This window comes from Thamnophis elegans, chromosome 2 (assembly GCF_009769535.1).
Source record: "Thamnophis elegans isolate rThaEle1 chromosome 2, rThaEle1.pri, whole genome shotgun sequence".
Taxonomy (NCBI): domain Eukaryota; kingdom Metazoa; phylum Chordata; class Lepidosauria; order Squamata; family Colubridae; genus Thamnophis; species Thamnophis elegans.
Window position 1 is genome coordinate 143,480,975 of NC_045542.1, and position 18,601 is coordinate 143,499,575.

Consider the following 18,601-nt stretch of genomic DNA (forward strand, 5'->3'; position numbering starts at 1 on the left):
CCAAGGATTTTGTGTGGGATAATCCCAAATAATAGTAAAACAAAAATAATTTGCAAACATCTGTTTGAAGCAATACAAAATCTGAAACAAAACTGCACTTAAAAATCATTTTCTAAAAACTAAAAAAATAATAATAATTCTGCCTCCATGAGTCCATGACAGATTGTGAGCAACAGAATAACAGAGTTGAAAAGGACCTTGGATGTCTTCTAGTTGAACCCTGTGCCACTTCAGACAAATGGTTGGCCATTTGTCCAGTGACATCCAGTGATGGAGTGCTCACAATTTCTGGAGGTAAGTCGCTCCACTGATGAATTGTTTTCACTGTCAGGAAATTTCTCCTTGATTCTAGGCTCTAGAAATGAAAGAGCACCAGTATCTTTTTGCTGATCAGTTCAGAATTTTCCCTGTCTATAGGTGCATTGAGAGAAGGGATAGTCCTTATAAAATAGGTTCTTCCAGCCTCCAGCATGTAAAGAGCAAGATCCTGAAGATACTGTACAATCATATAAATTTCTCTAAACTAGTTCACTTCTAAGGGTTGTTAGCCGTAACATTCCTGACTGCCATCCCCTTGGCTTTATAACTTCCAGGTTAAATATAGTAAGGGGAAGAAATAGTCCAAGCATTTTAAACAGGAAAAACGCTTTAGCATTAGCTGGAGAAGACTACCCATGATGTTAGTCCTCAGCAGGGAGCATATTCCAAGGTTTAAGGAGATCCATAAAAAGGGCCCATATTGTTGAAAAATGAAGGAATAACATTTTTGTTTGAATGTATGACGTACAAGGACAATAATGAACATAAGGATACTCAATGGATGATTGCTGGGATTATACATAATTGAAAATAGTGATATATAAATATAAACAGTTGGTAAATTCTTTTATACTGTAAAAATATTTAGAATGGGATAAGTGATTATATAAAGGTATATTGTTATTAAACAGACAATCAAGAATGTAAGGGAATTAGGTTTATTGAAAAGAAAGAAATATTAATCGTAATTGAATATATGTTGTACAATGAAAGTGAGGTATCTAGTTATATTAGGCAGAAAATCTGTGATTGTATATGCAATTGAGAATATGGATGCAAAAACACTTGTAACCAAACAACATGCTGTATGTAATGGATGACAATCTTTTTTATGTTGTTTTTTTACGTTTAAAAATAAAAAAAAATAAAAAAGGGCCAAATTGGGTGGGAAGCAGTGGGGAAATTCTTTTTTTTTTACTACCAGTTCTGTGGGTGTGGCGGTTCCACCACAAAACCGCGGTAGACAAAAGCGCGCTCGACGAAAGCGCGTACGTGACGTCATCACAGCGCGACAAAAACATCGCGCTGTGATTGATAAATGTAAAATTAAAGCGAAAACCTTACCCTAACCCCCCCCAAACTTAACCCTAACCCTAAACCTAAACCTAACCCTTAACCTAACCCTAAACCTAACCCTTAACCTAACGCTAAACCTAACGCTAACCCTTAACCTAACGCTAAACGTAACCCTAACGCTCTAAATCTAACCCTAACCCTTAACCTAACCCTAACCCTAACCCTAACCCTAACCCTAAACCTAACCCTTACCTTTATGTGAATCGGCTTGCTTTAATTTTATTTTTATTTCAATTTTTAATTTTTTTCGTCGCGCTGTGATGACATCATGTACGCGCTTTCATCGAGCGCCCTTTTGTGGACCACGGTTTTGACGAGTCACGGGGTGTGGCTTGGTGGATGTGGCAGGGGAAGAAAACTGCAAAATCCCCATTCCCTCCCCATTCCAGCGGAAGGTTATTGCAAAATCTCCATTCCCACCCAGCTCTGGGGCCAGCCAGAGGTGATAATTGCTGGTTCTCCAGACTACTCAAAATTTCTGCTACTGGTTCTCCAGAACCTGCAAGAGCCTGCTGGATTTCATCCCGGTGGGAAGTCTAAATGATAATCCAGTATATCTGGAGAAAGGAAAAGATTCAAGAATGTAGTTGCATTTAATTTTCATATACAGATAGTCCTTGACTTACAACAGTTCATTTGATGACCGTTCAAAGTTACAATAGCACTGGATAAAGCGACCTATGACCATTTTTCACAGTTACAACCTTTTCAAGCATCCCCCTGGTCATGTGATCAAAATTCAGATGCTTGGCAACTGTTTATATTCACGACAGTTGCGGTGTCCTGATACCATGTGATTACTCTTCTGACAAGCGAAGTCAATGGGGGAGCCAGATTCACTCAACAAACGGATTGCTAACTTAATTAAAACTTCAGTGATTCACTTAATAAGACACTGGCAAGAAAGGTCATAAAATGGGGCAAAGCTCACTCAACAAACATCTCCCTTAACAACAGAAATGTGTACTGTTTTGAATTTCTAACTAGAAAAACACAATATATTTTGTACAATTGCATCCGTGTTGCAGATGCATGTATGGTCTTGTAGGTACTGATAGAACATCTCTGCTCCCAGACCACTGGAACATTTTAATTTTGTGAGATCCCTTTCTTTTAATCACAAACCATGAAAGGAAAAACAATGTGTAGCAACAAAGCCCGGTCTGGGGTAAGGTCAAAGGGCTATCTGAAAAGATTCTTTGCGATCTGACAAACATGTAAATAATGTGACTGAAAGCCAATAAAATCAATAGGATGTAGCTGTTGACATCGGCACACAGGATGTGAACTTTGACCAATGTTATTTTCTAAACGCCTTCCATCCTCCCAGTTTCTTTCTTGTTTGTGAAGAAAGTGGGTTGTGGCAGCCAGCCTTCCCCCTCTTTGGCTCTTCTTTGTGTTCACAAATCATAGTGAATGCTAATGTTCATACCTCCATTCATAGATAGAACTGCAAGTTGACCCAGATTTGTGACGTAGATACTAATGGATGGACAATCTTCCAAGAATCTGAGATAAAAGGTTGCTTCCGATTATCACACATAGCCATGTTGATCAAAAAGTGGAGACTCTAGAAAGAGTGCAGAGAAGAGCAACAAAGATGATTAGGGGACTGGAGACTAAAACATATGAAGAACGGTTGCAGGAACTGGGTATGTCTAATTTAATAGAAAGAAGGACTAGGGGAGACATGATAGCAGTGTTCCAGTATCTCAGGGGTTGCCACAAAGAAGAGGGAGTCAAATTATTCTCCCAAGCACCTGAGGGCAGAACAAGAAGCAATGGGTGGAAATTAATCAAGGAGAGAAGCAACTTAGAACTGAGGAGAAATTTCCTGACAGTCAGAACAATTAATCAGTGGAATGACTTGCCTCCAGAAGTTGTGAATGCTCCAACACTGGAAGTCTTTAAGAAGACGTTGGATAGCCATTTGTCTGAAACGGTATAGGGTTTCCTGCATAGGCAAGGGGTTGGACTAGAAGACCTCCAAGGTCCCTTCCAACTCTGCTATTGTATTGTGTTATAAAAAGCCAATGATTTTAACCTTCACCTTCTACTTTTGCAACATTAGCCATTTGAATCCTCATTTTTCATTCTTGTGACATGACGTCGAAACGGGAATGTGGCAGGACAGAAAGCTTAATGTTTGGCCGCTGTGCTCTGTGGTGAGCATTTTTCGAAATACACTTTTGCAGAGTGGAAATGGAGAGTCTATTTTGACTTCTCATCATAAAAAGTATGATTTGATTATTCAGAAAACATCTTGAAAAGTGGGGAGGCACTAGCTTAACAGAGGTATTGTTCCCTTTTCTTTTTGTTAGACAGAAAGGAACAGCAATTCGTTGAAGATTATGCTAGGAGGGCATACAGATGACCAAGGAGCAAATAATGCCTTTTGCTTTGTAGGGACAGAATGATGGTTCTATACAGGCAACCTACACTAGGCCATCTGTTGAAATTGACTTGAATGCTGGATTGATTTTACTGTGTTTGAGAAACAAGCACCTTCAACTTTAGCAAACTGAATCCCCTCACCCCTGCAAAACTCAGAATATATGCACTGGGTACATGGAGGCTAGGTATAAGATGCAGGCAGGAACAGCATAAAGTGAAGAGCACAGCCAAGTAGCTGGCATTATGTGCAGGAATATCTACACAGTGTATGGGCCTAGAATCCAGACCAGTGATGGCTAACCTTTTTCTCCTTGTGTGCCAAAATCGCGAGTGCCCACATACATAATGCAATGCGCCCTACCCCCGTACATGCAGTTGTCTATTTTTGGGAGGTTTTCCCCTCTCCCCCCCCCCGCCTTCATAGGAGTCCCAAAAAACTATTGCCGCATGGCTTGGGGTGGTGGTGGTCATGTGACTGAGTGTGCATGAGTGATGTCAAGTTGGCCATACCTGCCCGGTCACATGACTGCCAAGCCACGCCCACAAAATAGGCCATGCCCACAAAATAGGTTCTAAAAAAATTGAAACCCATCACTGATGCACGCATGTCCCCCCACGTTCCTCCCAGACCCCACCCATGTGCGTGATCCCTCCTGTGTTCCCTCCCCCCGAGCATGAGTGTGACCTACCGGCATCCCATTTTGGCCTAGCAGGCCTCCCTGAAGCCTCCTGAAACCAAAAACTGGGCACAGGGAGGTGCCCCCCATGCTTCCCTCTACCCCTGCACATGTGCACGTGACCCCCCCTGCGTATGCACGTACGTCTCCCGCATGCACAGTGGAGACCAAAAAATCAGCTGCCTAGCAGGAGGCCTTATGCATGCGTGGTGGACAGCTCGCATGCCTGCCGAGAGGCCTCCGTGTGCCATAGTTTCGCCATCACAGGTCTAGACCCTCCCAAGTCCAGATGGGAGATTTCATACAAGGTCCTGGAGAATAAAAGGGTTAAGATCCTCTGGGACTTCCAGATCCAGATGGACAGGCAGGTAGTGTCTGCTGCCTGCCGGCTGCCTGCAATTTGACAGTTTCAGTCTCACTGGCTCAAGGTTGACTCAGCCTTCCATCCTTCCGAGGTGGGTAAAATGAGGACCCAGATTGTTGGGGGCAAGAGGCTGACTCTGTAAACCACTTAGGGAGGACTGTAAAGCACTGTGAAGCAATATATAAGTCTAAGTGCTATTGCTGTTGCTAGTGGCCAATCAACCAAATGGTGGTAATAGAGAAGGAGCAGAAGACAGCAATGGTGATAGATGTAGTGGTGCAAATGACAGCAACACCAGGAAGAAGGAATATGGGAAGCTGGAGAAGTACCAGGGCCTGAAGAAGGAACTGGAGAGAATATGGAAAGTAAAGGCCAAAGTGGCCCCAGTGACAGATGCATTCAAGGAGCATTCAAGGCTGTGACTCCTGAGCTTGGAAAATGGTGCCGACAGATGACAAGAACTACCTCACAGCTCTCTGTTCAGAAGAGTGCAGTGCTAGGAAGAACAAAGATACTGCGCAGAACCATCAAAGCTTCCAGGCCTCTGGTTAGAGGGCCCAAGACTGAGGAAGACACAGACCATTTGTGGTGTGAAAAGGGACTTTTTTTTTTTTAAATGTTCCTTATTATGCAAAGGTCTATTTCTGGAAGGACTAATAAACATGGCCCAGCGGACTGGGATTCTTAGATGACAAATGGAAGCCATCTCCTTAGACCAGGCAACCGGATCTAGCCTGGGGTTGCTGAGATCTGGCCCGTGGGACCACCCTGGAAATAACGAAGGACCATCCCGGGGTGCCTCTGCCAGCGAAAATGGGCTGGTGAGCTCCGTTTTGGGCTGCTGGTTTTCCCTGGCAGAGGGTTGCCATCGCAGTTGAAAACGGAGCTCGCCAGCCAGTGGTGGGTTCCGGAGTCACCAACATGCACGCGCATGTGTTATAGCATCAAATGATGCTTCTGAAAGCCTCCGCGACGCTCTAGCTGCTTGGCGGAGCATCGCGCAGGTGCCATATGCACCATGCACATGCGCGGAACCGCCAAAAGCTTAAAGCATAGGTAAGGAGCTTGGGTGGGCAGGTGGGCCCTCCGGAGCACCATACTGGAATGGTATCTGGTGCTCCAGGCAGGATCCGGTACGTCTATACCAGGGTGTACCGCCTGCAATCCACCACTGTCGCCAGCCCATTTTCGCTGGCAGAGCCCCTGGGCCACCACAGGTGTCCCTGACACGAGTGACGTTGAGATGGCTGCGCCTATCCCAGCCACGCCCCCTCCGGCCCCCTGAGGTCAAACACAACCCTCATGCGGCCCTCAATGAAATTGAGTTTGACACCTCTGCCTTAGACGGAGTTCACTTTCTGTTTGTAAGCAGCATGCTCCCTCTCTTGTCTTCAGTGGCTCAGCTTGATTGCTTTGCAGAGAAAAGGGGTTAACTTTTCCTTTCTGGAGGAAAACCCAAGTCCCTTTTTCGGGCCATCCCTGACCCAGAAAAGCCGTCCCCGCTGGACGTTCTGCTGGGATAGTCTCAGCATTCCAGCCTTAGGTTTTTTGCATCCAAAGAATGTAGAGCTGGATGGCTCCTGGATTATATCTGAAATGGAGAGAACAAGGTGGAATGGACGAGGATCATAAGGTCGCGCTGCTAAAAATAGGGCCAGGGCTGGGAAGGGGAAAGTAAGCAGCAGGCGACGCTGCCCCCTCCCTTCCCACTGGCTCCCCCTATCTAGAGCATTCACAGGCAACCTAGCACCGTGCCCTGCCCCCCTCCTCTTATTGGATTAAATAACAAGACGTTGGAGACACCCAATGCCACTGAAATACCAAGGAGAGGTTACCAAGTTGGCAACTGGGATAGAGGCTGCATTTTGTTGATAAGGAACAGGGAACACATGGAAGTGGTGCCTAGCACTGAGTCAATGCAGAGTTGGATGCTGCCTGAATTATTCCTTACCTTAGGCCAGTGATGGCAAACCTTTTCGGCACTGAGTGCCGAAAAGGGAGCGTGCGCCTGTGCTCGTCTGGGCCGCAACATGGAAGAGGACCTGCGCAGGAGGCATGCGCATGATGGAAAATGAACTTTTGGTTCATTTTGGTTACTGGCACGCATGCACTCGTGACGATCAGCTAGCCAGGTCTTCTAGTTTCCGGCACTGCCGCATGCACAAAGGCCAGCTGATCACTGCACTCGTATGTGCGCCAGAAACCCGGAAGAGGAATGGGTGACGCCGCATGTACCATAGGTTCGGTGTCACGGCCTTAGGCTTTCTGTTTTTCTCTGTTTGCAACTTGAGTTTGCTGAGCCGGAGGATGTTGAAGAAGATCAACTTAGTATTATTTGACCCAAGTTTACTGAGCAATGGAATGGCCCTCTGCCATCACTTGTGTTAATTTCTGAGCAAGCATCTTCATGACTCTTCTCACATTTTTGATATCATATGAACAGCTGGGTATTCTGAAATTCCCCAGACAGGTAGCCAAGCAGCTCTGTCACGCTGTAACTCCAATCTTCACCTATCAGCCTTGGAGAATGGCCAGGCCGATATCTTTCAAACACCACAATACTTGGCAAGAATGCAGGAATGAACTAATTGTCTCCTTCAAACACCCCTCCCTTTTTGCTCGTCTTTTATTCCCTATGGGAGGGGCCATTCATCGTCCACCTGTGGCCTTACTCCCAAGTCCACCCCTGTTTCTTAGCTGTTCCCTTCGTCTGGCAACTCCGCTCATGTGCACACTGGGAACAGGCTCCAGCTGTTCCTCTACCTCACTGATGTCTGACTCTGAAGGCAGCTGATAACTGGCATACAGCCCTGGTCACCTCTCTGCCTCCGACACTGAGCCCTCCTCAGAGCCTTCCCCAGACTCCAGAACTGGCCCATGTTCCTCCCCAACTTCCTCCTCACTGTCTGAATCTGCTGCCAGCTCTGCTGGACACTGACAAACCACAAAAATCACAGAGAGATCTGAATTCCAGCTACGGCCACATTGGAAAATGAGCAAGCCTTATTTTTTCATGGATTGTAAGAATTTGTCAGCAATTGAAAGCAGGGATCTGGGAAGGCCCTGGAGCTTTGGAACAGAAAGTGGCTCAGGCTTGACCTGGGTCTCAAACGAACCCGTTCTCCCGTGATTGTGATTTTCTGCTGCTGCAAACCTAAGGATGCTGAGTGCTGAATCTATCCTTGCCTTGGTGAATCAGAGGGCCCTTAGAAGGAGACTTCCAATAAGTCAACCATCAGCAGGAGTCCTTTCATTCCATTCACCCCTTCATTATTTTTGGTCACTGGGGAGCAGAGGTGGGTTCCTACCAGTTCGCACCTATTCGGTAGAACCGGTTCGTCAAATCTACTGAACCGGTTAGAAGAGGTTCCACCAGTGGACCTGAAAAGCAGGCCACACCTACAGAAGAGGTTCCAAAATTTTTCGAAACCCACCACTGGTCCTTGGATATGATTATTCTACACTATCATGCTCATATTTATAAAACTCAGTGCCTCTGTGAAAGGTAAGGATGACTACTGCGTTTGTGGTGCAATCAGAACATTGCATGTGTTGAAGTTGTTTTAACGGAAACCAAAGATGCCTTTTAAAAAACAAGTTTACATCATATTCTTATGCATGCCAGTGCTGTGTGTGAGGTAATTTAAGGTGGTTCTGACAAGTGTCGTCGGCATCTTCATATCCGGTCACATGGGCGGCAAGCCACTCCCATCCGGTCACATGGGTGGCAAGCCACTCCCACAAAGGAGGCCACACCCACAGAGTAGGTTTGAACAATTTTTGAAACCCACCACTGCTGAAACAAACATACAGGGAGTGCTCAAATTTACAACCATTCACTTAGTGACCGTTCAGAGTTATACCAGCACTGAAAAAAAGTGATTTATGACCGACACACACACACAATCGACACAACCTCGCCAAGGCCATGTGAACAAAGAATAATGGATGGAAACTGAACAAGGAGAGATTCAACCTGGAAATAAGGAGAAATTTTTTGACAATGAGAACAATCGACCAAAGGAACAGCTTTGCCTTCAGGAGTTGTAGGGGCTTCATCACTGGAGGCTTTCAAGAAGAGACTGGGCTGCCATCTGTCAGGAATGGTGTAGGTAGGGCCGGGATGGCGACTCTATGGCATGTATGCGCCTGCTGGCCAGCTGAGTTCAGCCTTTTTAAAAGCCATTTTTTGCCCTCCCCAGGCTCCAGAGGCTTTATAGGAGGCGGGAGAGGCTCTTTTCGCCCTCCCCAGGCTTCAGGAGCTTCCCTGAAGCCTCCGGAGCGCAAAAACCCCGGCCCTACGGGCAAACCGGAAGTTCGGGAACAGACTTCCGGTTTGCTCGTTGGGTCGATTTAAGCCCTCCGGAGGCTTCAGGGACCTTCAGGAGGCTTCCCTGATGCCTCTGGAGCTCATAGGGTCCTTTTTAGTCCTCCGGAGGCTTCAGGGAAGCCTTCTGAAGATCCCTGAAGCCTCCGGAGGGCCTCTAGGGGGGGTGGGGAGGCTGTTTTTGCCCTCCCCAGGCTCCTATAAAGCCTCTGGAGCTTGGGGAGGGCGAAAAAAGCATGCAAAAAATGGGGGGGCACCTCTCATGCGCATATGCGCACTGGGGAGGTAACACATTGCATTATGGGTGCAGCATGCCCACGCACGACCCACCTGTGCTCCCCCCCTTATGGCACACAAGCCAAAAAAGATTTGCCATCGCTGGTGTACGGTCTCCTGCTGGGGCGGTTGGACTAGATGACCTACAAGGTCCCTTCCAACTTTGTTAATCTGAAAAAAAGGTCAGGCACTTGGCAATCAGCATGTATTTTACGATGGTGGCAATGTCCTGGGCGCATGTGATCACCCTTTCCAGCTGGCTTCCAACAGCCAAAGTCTATGGGAGGGGGAGAGCAGGATTTACTTAACGCTCGCATGATTCACTTAACAACTGCAGTATTCATTTAACAACTGTGGCAAAGATGGTACCATCCGGCACAACTTACTCAACAACCGGCTTGCTTAGGAACAGAAATTCTGGTCTCAGTTTTGGTACGAGGGGGCCACGATGCACCTGAGCCTTTCTGGAAGAAGGCTATTTCTGCAACAGAGTGGTGCTGTTTCACCCATCTGGTGGTTCCAGCTGCAGAAAGAAGCTCCCGCAGGTGCAAAGGCAGAGGTGGTATTCAGCCGGTTTGGATCGGTGGACCTGAACCGGTAGCGGAAATTGCAGGTGCCCCCCGCCCCCTGGCTCTATGTCATCTTACGTTTTTGAGGCCGGGCACATGCATGGAAAGCACATGTGCGAGCAAATTGCATGCTCAGAAGGCTGGGTGCAGGTGCAGAAGGCGCACCGGTGCACAAAGTGGGCAGGTGCGTGCTGGGCAAACCAGTGGTAACGAAATGTGCAACCCACCACTATGCATAGGCCTTGCCTTCTGGCCTCTAGAACTGCTTGGTGCCACACGAGAGAGAGCTATGCACCCCCATTTCGGAAGCAGGGGCTCTGCATTGCTTTGTAGAAGCGCTTCAAAGGGATTTCGCACGGATCTCTGTTGAAATAACCTTTGAAGCTTGTCACAATCTAGTGCATACATGATGGTCCTCTCACGTGTAGGCACTCTGGAGAGGTGGGAGGGAAAGGAAATAGTTGCAGGGTTTTTATCAGAGAGTTGTGTGGATGTTATCTTATTCTGGCGATGATGGGCATCATTAAGGTTTATGGACTACTAGATTAAAAGCATGCCAGAAGCAACTTTGTGCACTGTTGTCAATACCCAGGGTGGGGTTGAGGAGTACATAGTGGGCCCTTAGGGGTCAGGACTTCCTGTGCCAACATTGTTTCCACCCAGGGTCTGGATATGAAGGAGGGAGCAGGATTTGCCCACAGGCAGGTCACTAGCAAGCAGGAGAAGCACACATGTGTGAGGTTGTAAGGGGACACCCAGCTTCCTAAAGATAGGCTCTGACAGCTGCAACTTGGGCCAAGCTTGGGAGGAAAAGTTCCTTTGCTTTGGCAGCTGCTCCGCCAGCAGTGTGCCTGGTCCCTTACTCACCCAGCGTGACAGCTGGTCAGAGGCACCTGCTTCAGAGCAGGTTGCCCCTGCAGCAATCCAGAGCTTGATCAGAGCTGGTAAGATTCAGAATGATCTTGACACTCGATCAAGCCAAAGGGTTCATTAATCTGGCATTTTATTCACAGGGGCAACCAGTTTGCAAAAGATTTATAGTGGGGTGCAGGAAGTTCAGGTTTAATCCTGAGCAGGGGAACTGAGGTGTCACAGAAAGTGTCAGCCAGGCCATGTAGAAAATACTTGACCAATATGGCTTAAGGACCAGTGCTCAATTGCAGCTACTGCTGCAAAACTCCTTTCCTTGTGTTTAAAAGTGGCTATTTATGAGGGCACATCTACATAATTTTAGCCTGGGGATACTTCATGTTTTTTGGGTTTGTGTAGCTGAACTGATAATGCCAAGAGAGGCAGCTGTAGAATCATATCAGTGGAGAAACTGGTAGATCAGCATCTCTCTAAAACAGAGTTTCCTAACTTTGACAACTTTGACAATATCTAGCCAGCATACTAAAAAGCAGAGACATCACCTTGCCAACAGAAGTCTGTATAGTCAGGGCTATGGTTTTCCCAGTTGCAATGTATGGCTGTGAAAGTTGGACCATACGAAAGGCTGAGTGCCAAAGAATTGAGGCCTTTGAACTATGGTGCTGGAGAAGTCTCCTGCGAGTGCCTTGGACTGCAAGGCGATCAAACCGGTCAGTCCTAGAGGAGATCAACCCTGACTGCTCTTTAGAAGGCCAGATCCTGAAGATGAAACTTGAATACTTTGGCCACCTAATGAGAAGGAAGGACTCACTGGAGAAGAGCCTAATGCTGGGACAGATTGAGGACAAAAGAAGAAGGGGATGACAGAGAATGAGGTGGCTGGATGGAGTCACTGAAGCAGTAGGCGTGAGCTTAAGTGAACTCCAGAGGATGGTAGAGGACAGGAAGACCTGGAGGAACGTTGTCTATGGGGTTGCGATGGGTCGGGCACGATTTCGCAATTAACAACAACAACAATATCTAGATTTCAACTTCCACACTTCCCTGGTCAGTCACAGAATTCTGGAAGTTGAAAGTTGGAACATCTTAAACGTTGCCAAAATTAGGAGACGCTGCTCTAAAGCATCCTGACTAGTTGTATTAGCCACCAGTTGTGTTAAAATGGTCCTCTAACATTTTCTCAAGAGATCTTAATGCTCTTTTAAGGTAACAACTGGCGCAGCTGCAGAACCCTCTAAAAGATCCACCCTTCCAGTTGGGGAATTTTTCCCCCCAGGTGGGTCTGACGAACAATTTGTCCCAAGATTGTGAGAAGGGTATTATGTGCAAAGGCCCGACAGATACTAACCCTGCTCTATCCCTCAGCTGAAATCCAAGTTAGATCAACTGTTTTATGAAGATCAACGGTCAAAATATCAACAAGAACAAACCCCTAAAATAAAATTAACGTCATAAAATTAGTGGCATGAGTCAGACTGATACATTTGGAAATTCTAGAAAGAGGAGGAACAAAGATGATATGGGGACTGAAGGCTAAACCAATAGGAACTTGAAAAAGCTACTCTAATAAAGAGAAGGACTAGGAGTGACATGGTTAGCGGTCTTCCAATATTTCAATGGCTGTCACAGAAAAGTGGGTAGGGTCAATCTATTTTCCAAAGCACTCGAGGGCAAGAGAAGAAGCAATGGATGGAAATTAAATCAAGGAGAGAAGCAACCTAGAACTCGGGAGAAATTTTCCAACGGTGAGAACAATTAACCAGCTGAACAGCTTGCCTTCAGAAGTTGTGGGTGCTCCAGTGTTGAAGGTTTTTAAGAAGAGATTGGACGGCTATTTGTCCATAATGGTACAGGGTCTCCTGCTTGAGTAGGGAGTTGGATTAGAAGACCTTCAAGGACCCTTCCAACTCTGTTATTCTGAATTCTTTCTGCTGTGGATTTTAATAAGAACTTTGGAAGAACCCTGGTGGATCAGGCCAATGGCTTCTTCCAACAGTCCTATTACACACTGGTCAAGATGCCTCTATGAAATTCACAAAGTCATCACGACGGGGCTTGTTTGTGTGGATAGTAAGTCAAGTGGGGTACACAAGCTTTGTGGATGAAGTGCTGACGGTCAGCAAGTCCTCCTAGGTCGGGCACTCACACGTCAACTCACGGACTGTTTGTCTGGGACTCTTGGTCCCGTTTACACTGTCAACAAGATCAAAGAGCCTAGTGTTTGGCAAGTGGAAGGAGAGGACAGAGCAGAAAAACACGTTCTTTCATCTTTTCCTCTACTTCACAGCCAGGTTAAAAGAGCAAAATGTGAGTGAAGAGACAGGAAGACGAGAGCAAGATCAGAAAACACCATCAAAACAATACAACAGAACCAACCGAGCCTCAAAATATATCTGGACACATAGACGTTCCTGCCAGCCTGCCTGCAGTGTAGTAGGTATAGTTTTAAAAGTTGGATTTCTCTCCCAGTTTGTGTTTTTTCATGCTGGGAGAAAAGCGCTGTTAAAAATACAAATTTTCTGGAAAGAAGAGCCTCACGGCTATTTCATAAGGGATGTAAAAAGCTGCCCCGGGCCTTTTTAAAATAAAAATAAAAAAATATCCAAAACAACAGATGAAACTTCTTCCCTCCAGCATGACCTCATCTTAAATCTAGGTGGAAAAACAACAACACTTGTTTTTATGTAGCCTCCAGAATTATCTCCATCATAAATGTTAATAATTGGGTGATACAGTTTCTCAACATTTTGAGACAGGAAAAACTTGAAAACTACAAAACAAAACAAAACCCCAACATACCACAAATCTAATATTTGAAAACATGGGGGGGGAAACATCCCAAAGTATTGTAAATACCCAGGGATGGGCTGCTACGGGTTCGCCCGGGTTTGGGAAAACCTGTAGCTAACATTATGGCCGGTTTAGAGAACAGCCCCTGGCTGGCCCCTCCCACCCCACTCCGGCCTCTCAGCGGCCCGTTTTGGATGTGACGTAAGTGTAGGGCCTACGTGGAGGCTCCGGGAGAGGAAAAATGGGCCTCCTGGAAGTTCCGGAAGGCCTCCACAGGCCTCTGGAGCCTGGGGGAAGCAGTTTTTACCCTCCCGGAGGCTTGTGGAAAGCCTCCAGAACCTGGGGAAGGTGAAAATTCCCACCCACCCCCCGCCGCCGTGGTGCAGGAGGCTGACTAGGCCACACCCACCCAGCAACCAGGCTGAGAACCTGTTGCTGAAATTTTTGAAGCCCACCCCTGTAAATACCCCTAGCAGGCCTACAGCAGAGGTGGGTTCCTACCAGTTCGCACCTATTCGGTAGAACCGGTTCGTCAAATCTACCGAACCGGTTAGAAGAGGTTCCACCAGTGGACCCAGAAAGCAGGCCACACCTACAGAAGAGGTTCCAAAATTTTTTGAAACCCACCACTGGTCCTTGGATATGATTATTCTACACTATCATGCTCATATTTATAAAACTCAGTGCCTCTGTGAAAGGTAAGGATGGCTACTGCGTTTGTGGTGCAATCAGAACATTGCGTGTGTTGAAGTTGTTTTAACGCAAACCAAAGATGCCTTTTAAAAAACAAGTTTACATCATATTCTGATGCATGCCAGTGCTGTGTGTGAGATAATTTAAGGTGGTTCTGACAAGTGTCGTTGGCATCTTCATATCTGGTCACATAGGTGGCAAGCCACTCCCATCCGGTCACATGGGCAGCAAGCCACACCCACAGAGTAGGTTCGAACAATTTTTGAAACCCACCACTGGCCTACAGGCACAAAGTGGCTGAATATATTGTTTTTTTTTTTAATAAATGTTTTTTAATTTTAATTTAAAACAGGTACAGCATCTTTCTTTACATCTGTAGAAAATGTGTCAATCAATGTGGTTCATCTCCTCCACAGTCAACCAACATAACTCATATTAACTCAAGCATTATTATATATCCATTTTCATTTAACTGTAATTATTATTTAGAAATATTAATAAAAGTAGTAATCTTAAACAATACCTGCCCACACCGGTGGGAAAAGAAAAAAAAAAAAAAAGGCAAATAAAAATAAAAATTAAAATAAAAAATAAAAAATAAAAATAATACAAAAAAAGACAAAAACGACAAGAGACAAGGCAGGAAAACAAAACAAAACACAGGTGTCTATTATAAAAAAAAAGAAGTATATCTACTGGTTACAACATGCTTTGGTGCTTCTCTTCCATTAACTCATATTAATTCAAATATCTTAACTCGAATATTTACCATATCAACATCATTATACCTCCAGTTTTAATTACCTATGGTTATTTAAACATCCTTCATCCTTAGCTATGCCAAAGAATTAATCCATAACACATGCTGACAATTCATTTACTTATTTGTAAAATCCTCTATTATCATCAAATCCTCATGTCCTATTTTAGCTGAACATCCATAATATTTAATTATATCATATATCATAACATTTTCCCAGTATTGATTAACATTTGATTGTATGTATTTTATTTAGTTTTTTTAATAGTGATAATTATGGCTGAATATATTGTTATTGTGACTTGTTCCGTGTGGCCTTCAGGCACCAGAGGTTTGCCAATCTCTGTTCTAGATCAAGGGGTGGGTGGCATCATCTTTTTCAATGGATGGCAAAATGCAAAGCCCCTTTTGGGTGCCTTCACCCGGTACTATGGATTTTAGGGACATTTCCAACACCTAGGAAAATGACTTGGTTGTTTTTCTTCTTCAGTTGTTCCAATGTGGTGGCTCAGCTTGCCCTGTCATCACAATCTCTGTTTACACGTTTTGTTGTCTGGTGTCAACCTGCTCTTTCCTCCCCAATCCTATGTGTCATCTTTGGCTAGGAACCGGCGCGAAGGACAGGTAAATTGCAAATGAGGGAAAGGGAAAATCCTCATCATTCTTCTAAATGGTTTGGATAGATCTTTGTCTAGACAAGAAGCAGAGAAAAAAAGTTAAGTTTTGGCTAAGTTTTAAACAGAGGGGAAAACATAGTTTTGTAGGAGAGCTGATTGTTTTTTTGATCGGTTTCAAACAAACAGTGACTTGGTTCCATAGGTTCCACAACCATTGACCGTATTTTTCGGAGTATAAGACACACCGGAGTATCAGATGCACCAAGGTTTTGAAGAGGCAAATTTTTAAAAAAGGAGGTAGGTAAAGGGATAGAGAGGGAGAGAAAGAAAGAGAAATGCAGTAGGTAGGTAGGTGGGGTAGATAGATAGCTAGGTAGAGTAGTTATGTAGGTAGGTAGCTAGCTAGGTAGATCAAGGGATAGAGAGAGAGAGAAATACATACATATACATATACATATACATATACATATACATATACATATACATATACATATACATATACATATACATATACATATACATATACATATACATATACATATACATATACATATACATATACATATACATATACATATACATATACATATACATATACATATACATATATATATATATATATATATATATATATATATATATACATACATATATACACACACACACATACATACATACATACATACACAGTAGGTAGGTAGGGAGAGAGAGTGTGTAGGTAGAGGGATAGAGAGAGAGAAATAGTAAGCGACAGAGAGAAATACAGTAGATAGGTAGGGAGAGTAGGTAGGTAGATAGAGGGATAGAGAGAGAGAGAGAAATACAGTAGGTAGGTAGGTAGGTAGATAGGTAGAGTGTGTGTGTAGGTAGGTAGGTAGGTAGGTAGGTAGAGGGATAGAGAGAGAGAAATAGAGAGAGAGAGAGAGAGAGAAATACAGTAGATAGGTAGGGAGAGAGAGAGAGTTGGTAGGTAGATAGAGGGATATATATAGAGAGAAATACAGTAGGTAGTTAGGGAGAGAGAGAGTAGGTAGGTAGGTAGATGTTTCCAGGTGTATTTATCCATGTGCTGAAGAAGGAAATTGCTGACAAATCTTAAGACTTTGTTTCTGCTGGCACAGCACTTGATCAATGTAATTCTCATCAGTTAAAGAGCTTTCCAAAAGGAAAGAAAATGTTTTTGTACTCTGCAACCTCCAAAAAATGGCCCGTTTTTCTCGAAAAAAGGCCAGTTTTTTTCAAATAAAAGGCATGAATAGCCTTGGGGGGGCTTGCAGAGTGTTCTGGGGGGGGGAGCAAAAAATGGGTTGTTTTTCACAAAAACGGGCCTGTTTTTTGTCAAAAATAATTGCCTGCATAGCCTTATGGGGTTTATAGAGTGCTGCTGGGGGGGGGGCAAAAAAAGGCCCATTTTTTTGCTCATTTCTGCCCTCCCCAGCCCCCAGGAGCTCTTTGAAAGCCTTCATAAGGTTATGCACGGCCATTTTGGTGAAGGGACAGGGCTTTGGGAGGCAAAAAATGCTGTATTTGATGTATAAGACGCACCCACATTTTCAGCCTCTTTTGAGGAAAAAAGGTGCCCCTTATACTCAGAAAAATACGGTAAATATGAGCCAGCAGTGTACAGCAACTGCCAAAAAAGCCAACACCATTCTAGGCTGCATAAACAGAGGGATAGAATCAAGATCATGTGAAGTGTTCATACCACTTTATAATGCCTTGGTAAGGCCATACTTGGAATACTGCATTCAGTTTTGGTTGCCACGATGTAGAAAAGATGTGGAGACTCTAGAAAGAGTGCAGAGAAGAGCAACAAAGATGATTAGGGGACTGGAGACTAAAACATAAAGAATGGTTGCTGGAACTGGGTATGCCTAGTTTAATGAAAAGGAGGACTAGGGGAGACATGATAGCAGTCTTCCAATATCTCAGGGGTTGCCACAAAGAAGAGGGAGTCAAACTATTCTCCAAAGCACCTGAGGGTAGAACAAGAAGCAATGGGTGGAAACTAATCAAGGAGAGAAGCAACTTGGAACTGAGGAGAAATTTCCTGACAGTTAGAACAATTAATCAGTGGAACAGCTTGCCTCCAGAAGTTGTGAATGCTCCAACACTGGAAGTTTTAAAGATGATGTTGGATAACCATTTGTCTGAAGTGGTGTAGTCTTCCTGCCTAAGCAGGGGATTGGACTAGAAGACTTCCAAGGTCCCTTCCAACTCTGTTATTCTATTGTATTGTATTCTATTCTTTTATTTTCTTTTCTATTCTAATTCTAATTCTATTCTACTCTATAATCTAATGTCTAATCTAATCTTATTTATTTAATCTCTTCTGTTCTGTTCTGTTCTATTCTATTCTAAATATATTTCTCCTTTGGGGAAACAAATCTTTCTTAATAGCCCACAGCAGATGCCAACACTTGAAGAGATAACGAGCTTGACAGAGGAAGCCAACTATCTAGATAGTTCCATTCATAAGCAAAGCTGATAGTGCTGGCAGAAGCCCATTCAAGACAGGATATTTCGAAACCCCTTACAGCAAAGTTTGACAGCTAACAAAAGCCGAGTATTAGGGTTACAACAAGTAGCTTCTCGCATAAAATCCAGCACAGGACATAAGCCATCAGCCACAATGGGAATTGCCCAACACCCTCTTTAGAAACACCACCAAGCCCATATTGCACAAATCCCAAACTTCAAAAACACAGAGCCATATAAGAATCCTTCCTCTCACTCAGCTAGTTGTTCGGCTGTCCCAGAACTTCACACTGTTCTTTGTGTGTGGTTCTGTTCATCAATAAATTTTCTTTCCGGTCGGCCTCCATGTTGTTTCCATGCATCTCTCTTTCAGCTTGGAACTGAACCAGAT